The sequence below is a fragment of the Chlorocebus sabaeus genome, chromosome 22 (assembly GCF_047675955.1).
Source record: "Chlorocebus sabaeus isolate Y175 chromosome 22, mChlSab1.0.hap1, whole genome shotgun sequence".
NCBI lineage: Eukaryota > Metazoa > Chordata > Mammalia > Primates > Cercopithecidae > Chlorocebus > Chlorocebus sabaeus.
The window spans coordinates 16,737,761-16,749,134 of NC_132925.1; the positions used below are offsets into that span (position 1 = coordinate 16,737,761).

Consider the following 11,374-nt stretch of genomic DNA (forward strand, 5'->3'; position numbering starts at 1 on the left):
TAATACAGTCTCACCAAGTATGACTGACATCATACTTCTATTGGGTTTCAAAATGAAATATTCTTAATGTGTTTATTGATTTTGAATGAAAAATTAGGTTTAATATTAGAGAAGTTGAAAATAAAATCTGTTATTAGCTGTCAAACACATTTGGTTCATGCTGACTTATCGTTGACTGTGTATTGACAATTGTTTAGGACTAAAGTGGGAAAATATCTGTTTAAATTCTGTGTAGTTTGTATTTTTATCTTAACTGTCATGTATTTTTTTCCATTTCTTAGCAATAAAGCAACATGTTGGTTCATTGCTTAGAAGACAGAATGTAAGTTGGAAAACTATTTGGTACTTGCATGTGTGTACACACACACACATTTAAAATAAAATTATTTGATACTTGTACATGTGTATATAAAACATTTTTCATATATATCTATCCCTTCCAGTTTGCTAATAGCAATATGTATTAGCTATATGCTAATAGCTCCTTTTAAAGGGGAAATGTATTATTTTAATCAATCATTTTAATTATTGATTAAAATAATATATTTTAATATTTAAATAATTAAAATATTTAAATATTTAAATAATGTAATGTTTTAATTATTTAATAATTAAAATGTACTATTTTAATTATTTTTCTAGAATCCTAGCCTTCTACTTTTTTGAGAAAAACTTGCTCAGTTATATGTTAGTTGTATGAATGAATAGTAAGCACCTCGTGGGGAGCGACATTTTTTTAAGAATTTCATAATAATGTCACTTAGGTAACATTGGTAAACTTAAATGAGATTATAGAAATAAGATGCCTTATAAACTGCAAAATCTATATGTTCACTTATTTTGAATACGAATTTCTTATGCAGTAGTCATTTGGTTTTCAAATGAAAATTAACTAGAATAGAAAAATTACTTTTCACTTTACGAGTAGAATTGTGTATATTACATGTTTATGTTAGCTGTCTAAATATGGCTGGCCGGGCACGGTGGCTCACGCCTATAATCCCAGCACTTCAGGAGGCGGAGGCAGGCAGATCACTTGAGATCAGGAGTTGGAGACAAGCCGGGTCAACATGGTGAAACCCCCTCTCTACTGAAAATACAAAAATTAGGGGGCCATGGTGGCGCATGCCTATAGTCCCAGCTACCCGGTAGGCCGAGGCACAAGAATCTCCTGAACCTGGCAGGCGGAAGTTGCAAAGAACCGAGATTGCGCCACTGCACTCCAGCCTGGGCGACAGTGTGAGACTCTGTCTCAAAATAATAATAATAATATTAAATAAATAAAATATGGCTAAGACACTGATTAGAATAAATTTATAACTAGAAAATTGTAAGAAAATCAGATCTTATTGTTCTCTTGAATTTTTTTTAGAAATTACTCAGTTTTGGGGTTTTTTTTTTTTATTCAAAAGAGGAGACTCTCGACATTTAACAGAATAGATTTAACATCTGTGTAAAAACACATTTTTCCCTTTTGCGGGCGGCGGCGAGCGCGGAGAGAAGCCATGAAGGCCTCGGGCCCACTACGAGAGTACGAGGTGGTGGGTCGCTGCCTGCGTGCCCCCAAATGCCACACACCGACCCTCTACCGCATGCGAATCTTTGCGCTTAATCATGTCGTTGCCAAGTTCCCCTTCTGGTACTTCGTATCGCAGTTAAAGAAGATGAAGAAGTCTTCAGAGGAGACTGTCTACTGTGGGCAGGTGATTGAGAAGTCCTTCCTGAGGGTGAAGAACTTCGGCATCTGGCTGCGCTATGACTCCCGGAGCGGCACCCACAACACGTACCGGGAATACCGGGACCTGACCACCGCGGGCGCTGTCACCCAGCGCTACCAGACAAGGCGCCCGGGCCCACTCTATCCAAATCATGAAGGTGGAGGAGATCGCAGCCAGCAAGTGCCGCCGGCCGGCAGTCAAGCAGTTCCAAGACTCCAAGATCAAGTTCCTGCGGCCCGACCGGGTCCTGCGCCGTCAGCACAAGCCACGCTTCACCGCCAAGAGGCCCAACATCTTCTAGGTTAAGGGCCCTCGCCCGGGTTTGCCCCAAATAGACTCATGAAAATATATATATATATATAAAAAATAAAATATGTATTTTATATATATTTTTATATATAATATATATACACACACACATTCCCCCCCAAGTTCTTAATCTGACTTTAAATAATTTATTCTGGTGATTGTACTTCAGTATTATAGGTATCACAGTTAAAGATAAAAAGTTGGCAGAAGTTTAGAGGAAAAAAATCTAATTTATACCTAATGCACTTGTTTTACATATTATCATTAAAGATAAATTTTTATTTTAAATTTATTTATTCTACCTTAGTCATTATTTGTCAAAAATATTACAGGATATTTCGATTTCACAAATAGGTTGAAATTTGCATACTTATATTTATAATCGGATATTCCAGCTCTATTTATATTTTTATGTATTTTCACTTGCACTGAGAGCATAAAAGTATATCTAAGTTAACAAATTACATCACTCACACCACAAATATATGCAAAACTCTAGTTCATTAGAGGGATTTTCTTTTAACCTCTAATCAAATTATTATTTATCATTTCACTTTAGCCCTGTATACAAATAAACAGAAAGAAGGAAGCAGCTTCTTGCTTAATAGTGTGAGGAGTTCTGTTGGTTGATCTCTCGCTAATGAAAGTGAAGAAACTTACAACAACAACATTACAACTACTTAAAGCAACTGGAAATGGTCTTAGGGACAGTCAGCAAATGAAGCAGTATCTATTTAATAACATCCACGAAAATTTTAAAGAAAGGCAGGAATTCGTGGTATTTGAACCAAGAGCATTCACTCTCCCACCTCTCCCAACTCCGTCAGCCAGACCCCACTTCAGACTGTTGCAATCAAGAATACAGGTTTCCTCTCTTCCCAGTGCCCAGATAGAGGGCTTTCTTTTGGGAGGAGCTGGATGCCAGGATTCCTTATCCTGTCCCCAGCTATCTGTTGCTGAGACTAAGTCCCAGGCAAGTGGGATTGTGAAGTGGAACACTTGTGTAGAACAGAGGGTCTCATTTATTTGTGTGTGGTATGGTGAAAATCCTGGGGCTGTATCACCTGGGCTGGGCTCATGGCTTCCTTGTTTCATGCCAGAGAGGCAAGACAAGGGAAACTGGGCTCTTGTTCCAGTCCCATTGCTAAGCTCCAGCAGCTGTGTCACTCAGAGAGAAGCTTGCTATTGTTCCCTAGTTCCAGAGCTATAGCTCAGAGATTTTTACCTGTAGGGAGAGACAGAACACAAAACAGACTGCTCTTAAGCTCCTCCCCAGGAAAATTTAAAAAAAAAAAAAAGGTGACTGTATTTGCAACAGAATGGAGTATTTGCAGTAGAATGGAGAAGTTCAAGCCTAAAGGTACTCTCAAGAACAGTGGAGGCCAGGCATGGTGGCTCACACCTGTAATCCCACCACTTCAGGAAGCTAAGATTGGAGGATTGCTTGAACCCAACATTTCCAATCAATTTCCATAATTGCACCACTGCACACCAACCTGGGAAAAAGAGTGAGACCCTGTTTCTAAAAACAAACAACAACAAAAACAGAGGGTTGTGGAGTTGTGGTAAAAGTCAACTTTGAGGAGATTCAAAATACAGGCTAAACTGTAGGTAGGCAAGTTGTAGGAGAGAGCCAGGTAATGACATCTGAGAGGAGTCCTCCTTGAGTCAGACCAAAAATCAAACACTGACTTCAGAAACTATCTCTTCAAAGGAACCAGAATTAAATGAATTAGTGTGCAGAGCAATTTATGCCCAAGAACATTGTCAAAAGCAATGTAGCAATCAACTAGCAATTAGTGGACTTTAATGGCTTGGTATGTTCAGAGAAAAATTCAGTCCTGCCAATGCCACTGTCGTTCCTGTGTGCATCTTCCTGAGAAACAACGGCAGAAGCTGAACACCGGAGTGGGAGGTGCAGAAGTTAGGATGAATTTCACTAAAATAATCCATTCAGTCACTAAACAAATAGATAAGCAAATCAATAACCCAGAGGAGGAGGGGGATACCAGTACCCAGAGTCGCTGTAATGTACTATCTAAAATGTCCAGCTCCCAACAAAAAATTCTAAGACATGTAAAGACCCGTACACTTGAAAAAAAAAAATGCAGCCAACAAAACTGCCTGTGAAAAAGACCAGATGTCAATTTTATCAGGAAAAGACTATAAAGTAGCCATTATAAACATGTTCAGAGAACTAAAGGAAACCATGATTAATGAAGAAAAGAAAGATATGAGAACAATGTGGCATCCAATAAAGGCTACCAATCAAGAGTTAAGAATTATAGAAGACTACCAGAAGTGATAACAATGAAAATTAAAAATGTACTAGGGGGCTATTCAGTAAACTTGAATTTACAGAAGACAAAAATAAGCAAATTTAAAGATAGAGTAATAGAGATTCGGCAACCCAAGAAAGAAACAAGAGCCTCAGAGTAACGTGGGACACAATTAAGCACAACAACAAACTCATAATGGGACCACCAGAATAAGGAAAAGAGTAGCAAAAATAATCTCGAAAGAATAATGGCTGAGAAATCCCCAAATTTAGTGAAAAACCATTATGTTCACATATAGGAAGCTTGAAAAACTTCAAACAGGGTAAACATAAGGAGATCCACAAACCAATATGCCACAGTAAAAATGCTGAGAGTCAAAAACAAAAAGAAAATCTTGAAACACTAGAGATAATTTATTCATAAAACCATTTTTGCTTTGGAAATGATCAAAAGAGCTTAGGAATCAAAAGTTCTAAATTGAAGTCTAGGTCTGTCATTTATTAATTAGATGAGCTTCAGCAATTTTTTGACGTCTCTGAATTCTAATTTCCTAACCTGAAAAATAAAGTTAATATTTCAAACAAACATGAAATTCTTCTTACACTCAATGTGGTAATATATGTAAAAGCCTTTAGAAAACAATGTGTCCTAAACAAATACAAAATGCTTTTAAAATTTTTAAGTGAAAATGTTTTGGGAGCTCAAACTAAGAACTCAGATTTTTCTGGTTTATCCTTTGCTTTACTATAAAGCCAGCCTAATCCAGACAAGTGGCAGAAATAAAGGAGGCTGTTTTCTGTATCGTAAACAATATTATTCTTTTTAAAAAGACACAATTTGTACATCACTATAGGCAAAGAAAATAATGATATTTGAAGAAGCACTAGATCAATAAGCTCTAAATCAAGTATCTGTGGATGGACTCAGTATTTTAATATAACCAATGCAATTACATATTATGCCAGGGGCAACTAAAAAGTAGTGCTTATATTCATGTTGATCAATTTCTCTAGAAGAGAAATACATATCTATTTTGTTCCATAAAACTAGTAAGAAAAAGAAATAGTATTTTCAATGAATATAATTTATATTGATATTTTAGTATTAACTTGCTATTATCTATATAATAATGACCATTACTTATATATTACATACATTATATATATATGAAAATTTGCAATAAAACTGAAATCCCCAAGGAAGACATTGATTCATGGAAATTAAACTAGTTACATTTCTTAGAAATCAGTGAAAATCACGATTCTGTTTCAGCAAATAGCCAAATGCTTACAGAGAGAGTTTTAATTTTGATTGTTCCTGAGAACAGTGTTTGCATTACCAATGTTTGTGGATAAAAGTGACAGAGATTTAAACAAGGTGGGAGGAAATGTATTTTTTCTCACTTGAAAAGAAAGTCAGAGGTAGGCTTTACTGAGCATTCATTCAGCTATTAAAAATATCATCAGGAGTCCAGGTTTTTCTCTGTCTTTGTTTCCAAAGTTTTCATTCGATGGTTGCAAGTAGACTTCAGATCCTACCATCATGACTAATGAAGACATTCAGAGGCAGCAGTAAACAGTGACCAGAAGTAAACAGGGCTTTTTCTCCAGAAATGTTATTTTTATGAATAAGAGAGAAAAATAACTATAAACTCTCAAGCAGACTTCTTAATTTATCTAGCCTACTATGGCCAATCTTAGGTGCAACTCAGATGGAAATATATTTAATCTATTATGGTTTATTAATATTTCAAGATTGGCAATTAAGAATGTATTGGGAACAGCTCACTCTTAGGTCATCTAACCAATGATGTCTGTCACAAGTACTATGAAAGAAGAAAATATTGCATAATTTCAAAGCTTATATAACTGTAAATATATAAAAAAAGATCCACTAATGATTAATAAGTTTTAGTATTTCCACAAATTAGATAAGCTTTGGATACACTTTTCAATCCACAATTAATTGTACAAAACTCCTAACTTATTATATTTCCTGATGATTTTAAATAGTCATATTACCACAAAAAAATTAAAGTCTAAATTTGGTGCTAATCTGTAAAACTATGTGACTTAAATTATTTCTAAACAACAATTGCAACTATTGTTTTTAACAAAAACGATAGTTTAAGTTTGAGCTGCCAACTCAAATACTATATAACAATTTTTGGTCTGTTCAAAATGTCCAGTTCTCTTATTCCAAGAATGTATTATAATTGTACTTTTCTACTTACTTGGTTTCAAAGCATAAATGTGTATTTTAGCCCATTTTCTGTTGCTATAGCAGAATACCGGAGACTGGGTAGTTTATAAAGAAGAGAAGTTCATCTAACTTACAGTTCTGGACACTAGTACGTTCAAGATTGTGCAGTCGCCTCTGGAAAGGACCACATGCTGTGTTATATGGCAGATGGCATCACATCGGTGGCAGCACTTGCAAGAGCAGCAAATGAGTGCCTGCAAAAGAGACAGGGGCAAAGGAGGCCAACTCACTTTAGAACATCCTTCTCTCACAAAAGCCTCAAGAGTACTAACCCAGTCTCATGAGAAAGACGTCAATCAATCTTAACAAGCTAATCACCTCTTAAAGGCCTCACCTCCCAACACCATTAGATTGGCAACTAAATTTCTACGAGTTTTGGTGGGGACAAACCATATGCAAACCATAGCACCGTGAGAGGCTTTTTTGGCTTGTAATGATAGAATTACTTGCACACAGTGAATACGGCCTGACTCAACACACGGTCAAAAGTTGTAAGAGTCATTACATAATCTCATTTGTTTCTCTTTTTATCTGTATGACTAGATACATGAAACACAAAGTAGCTGACATACTAAATACCAGCAAAAAAAAATTAGACTACCTTTTCAAATATTAAATAAGCAAATGCTTAAGACTACATGTGATCGTTATAACAGTCACTAATTGTCATATGACTCTGCTGTGCTCTGTGGTGTCATCTCCATCTGGGTGAGCCTGTGAAATATACATCTACACATTTTTTACAGACAGAACATGTAATATTGATGGCCAGCAAGACCACACAGCCATCTATCCCAGATCCCTCTCTCAGGCTGGACAAAGTCTTCTAAGTTTGGTGGGTGGTGAAAATGGTGGAGAGTCATTGTGTCCTGTGCCTGAACCCTGTAAGATGATGATTCTGGGATAATCAGGCATTTGAAGTATTTATCCAGCCCATCATCATGGGTCTGAATTAAGTCTTATTTCAACTGGTAATTTGGCCTCATATTGGCCATAATGGAGGCAGAGAGTGAACTAAGTGAAGTAAGTAATTCTAGGAAACTGCATATCTTATTACACTCAGAGGCATCATGATCCTAACTGAGGTGTTGGCAGAAATCCTAGGATTAAAAAAAGCAGTACAAATAATTAACTGTGTTATTTGAATGCAGGCCTGTTTAGAGGCATTGGGCTGTATCAGATGACCTCCTAATTAATGAAATACTGTAAACTATTTGATTTACTGGAGTCAGTACCTCAAAATCTGCTCATATTCTCAATGCTTAGCTCTGTAAAATTTAAGAATTCTTGCAATGATGGGCTTCTAAATTATTATGAAGGTATTACTGGTTTCCCGAGGAATATATGTGTATCTTCCTTGGGAAATTAATGTATCTTCCTTGGGAAATTATATTTCTGGTTTTTGTTGTTTTTGTTGTTGTTGTTGTTTTGTTTTGACGGAGTTTCACTCTTGTCGCCCAGGCTGGAGTGGAATGGCATGATCTCAACTCACTGCAACCTCCACCCGCCATGTTCAAGAGATTCTCCTGCCTCAGCCTCCCGAGTAGCTGGGATTACAAGTATGCACCACCATGCCCCACTAATTTTTGTATTTTTGATATAAATGGGGTTTCACCATGTTGGACCGGCTGGTCTCAAACTCCTGACTTCAGGTGATCCGCCTGTCTTGGCCTCCCAAAATTCTGGGATTACAGGCACGAGCCACCATCCCAACCGGGAAATTATATTTCAATATGTCTTAGGAAATTCTATTAATTCACTTATGAATGTTGATTAATATCAAGATTAAGATATATATATATACACCATATTTTTTAAAAAGCAGTTGCAAACATTTTTAAAATATAAATATTTATAAGAATATTAAAAGTAAAAAGGAAACTAATTAACATAAATTTGAAAGTAACAATAACCAAAAAACCTTGTTTTAGATTTTGATGAGTTGATCAGATGTATATAATATGCTCAAATGAACTACACATAATTTGACAAAGATATGCTTTGTGAAGTCTTGGCTAACTAAAACTAGTCTGCATAGCAAGTATACTTGTAGAAAGGTTGAGTAAAAATGATCTATCCAGAGTAGATAATTATGGAAATCACATGTATCAAGAAGAGCCAACTTTTTTTTTCTATTACAAGGACATTTTCCATTTCAAGTTATTCAATCACAATAAATTTGAAGTAATATATATATATAATTGCATGGTTTATTTAAAGCAGTGTCTTTTATTTTGTGGGAAAATAATTGTCTGTGAGGTTTGATGAAACTTCAAGAATATTTATCATTGTGATAGTCTTATTCACCCTATTCTATGGTCGAAATGTTCATGTCCCCATAAAATATATGTTTTGAAACCTAATCCTCAATGCAATGACATTAGAAGGTGGTGCCTTTGAGAGTTGCTTAGGTGATATGAGGGGAGACTTCGTGAATGAGATTAGTGCCCATATAAATGAGGCCCCAGAGAACTGCCTTGCCCCTTCTACCACGTGAGGAAAGACATAGACCGTGATGAACAAAGAAGTAGGCTCTCACCTAGACACCAAATCTGCTGGATCCTTGACCTTGGACTTCCTAGCTGCCAGAACTGTGAGAAATAAATTTCTGTTGTTTGTAAGGCAGTCAGTTTATGGTGCTTTGTTATAGTCCAAACATACTAAGACAGTGTGCCTCTTTTGTTTCCCATTTACATTTAAATATGCAACATCTTAGACTGTTCTGTTAGTTCTCATTGAATTAGACAATTTTGCCAATGGAATCATAAAGATGATTATAAAAGTAACCATTATAGCATATGTCTAACCTGAGAATTAAGTTTAATGAGATGCTTCTGATTTGTATCATTTCTTTACTTGTCTTTAAAAAATAAGAGGTTTTTTTGGTAGTTTTGATGAGTTACAAATTTTTAGCATTTTATTATGGAAAAAACCTTTGCTTCACATATAGTTCATTATATTCTAAAATTTGTCTAGGGAACAATAGATTGAAGATTAAGAATATAATATACAGGTTTGGGGAAGAGAGGAAGATCAAAATAAGTCTCATTTATAACAAAAGAAAATAATGTATGAAAGTGTGCTGAAATCAATAACTAATTGTAATATATTCATCCTATAATGAAGTAAATATAATACCTTACTATAGCAACAATTCAACTGTGTACCATTATAAATTAGTTACCACCATAAATCCAGTAATTTCTTGGTTCTTATTGATTTAACTTACTGATAGATTTACAACCTGACTGTAATCTATTTAGTTATAGGCACAGATTCAGTATTCAAGTCAAATTCTTATTTAATGCAAACGTTGTTTTATTACCTAAAACTTGAAAATAGAAAGAAATTTTTGTTACCTTCACGGAAAATTCAATAGAATAAAATGATGTAAAAATAATGAATCACCTTAAAATATTTCACGTACTCCTTAATGCCAGTACTGCTAATGAGGCTCTTTGGAAGCTTGGTTACTTTTTTAAAAAACACTTTCATGTGAGTGTGGAGTTTTTGAGGCATGAGACTAAATTATGTCTTAAAATAATAAAATAAAACCCACTGTACATAAGCACATGGCATACAAATTTAATAGTGTTTTTTTTTCCATTAATCTAACTAGTTATTCACCTTAGTTATAGGCCAGGTTGATTATCTCACTGATAAATGTTATTGCACCATATCTCACTTTCATCTCTTATCTCCAGTATCATAGATGAAATCGTCTTCCCAAAGGAAACCAATAAAGTACAGTTCTCAGTTTTAACAAATGTGTAATAAAATTTCTAAATATCATAATGTTTCACAGCTTCTGAGTTTGTTTGTTTTGCATTTTATTTTTAATGTCAAATGCATGTGATTGTTTTCTGGCCATCTTAGCCTTAATAAAGTTTAGAGATAAGTAAGAAGAGTTGGAATTATCTTATTAAGTAATGAATTTCAGGATGTAGTTTCAAGGTCAGCTTCAGCGATTATCTCTCTCTCTGTATTTTAACATGTGTTTCTGTTCAGCAGCCTATCTCTATCTGGACAGCTTCCATAATTACAAAACCTCTCTTTTTGCATCTGTACAAAGTGCCCTGTTCTTAGAGATTGATCTATCAATTTCAAGACAAGCTTATAGCCGCTAATGCACACTTTTTTAAAAAATAAATTTTACTGTGTATATCTGAAGTTTACAACACAATGTTATAGAATACATAGAAATAGTAAAATAGTTACTATAGCAAAGCATATTAAAATAATTTATCATCTCACATAGTTACTATTTTGTGTGTGACAAGAACAGCTAAAATCGATGTATTCAACAACAAAATAAATCCCTAATAAAATAAAATCGTATCACTTATAGTCTTCACGTGGTATATTATATCTCTAGATTTGATCATTCTTTATGACTGCTACTTTGTATCTTTTGACCTTCCTCTCCCCATTTCCTCACCACCCCTGATGACTAATGTTTTATTATCCATCTCTGTACATTCTCTATCTCTGTGTATTTGGCCTTTTCTTTCCTTAAAAGTCATACAGAATAATATGATTAATTTGGGTCTTACAGTAGAAAAAATACAAAATAGTTCCTATGTTTCCTGTTACCTCCTTATCCATAATGATTTTGATATCTCACAGATCTGACTAGAAAGCCATCCATTCAAACAGAAGGAGGTAAATTTTTCTAGCCTCGCAGCAGTTTTTGATGGATATATCATAGGTTCAACAAAGGGACTATCTAGCCCCTAAACTAAAGGATCCCCTGTTTTCTCTGTGAATGAGTCAGGTACATGAACAAGAAAAGGTTTTCTACATTTA

General features: G+C 35.0%; 1 pseudogene; it reads left to right on the forward strand.

Annotated features, from left to right (window-relative positions):
- The first annotated feature begins 1,505 nt into the window (after positions 1–1,505).
- LOC103228503 (large ribosomal subunit protein eL20 pseudogene) lies at positions 1,506–2,019 on the forward strand (annotated as a pseudogene).
- The last annotated feature ends 9,355 nt before the right edge of the window (positions 2,020–11,374 follow it).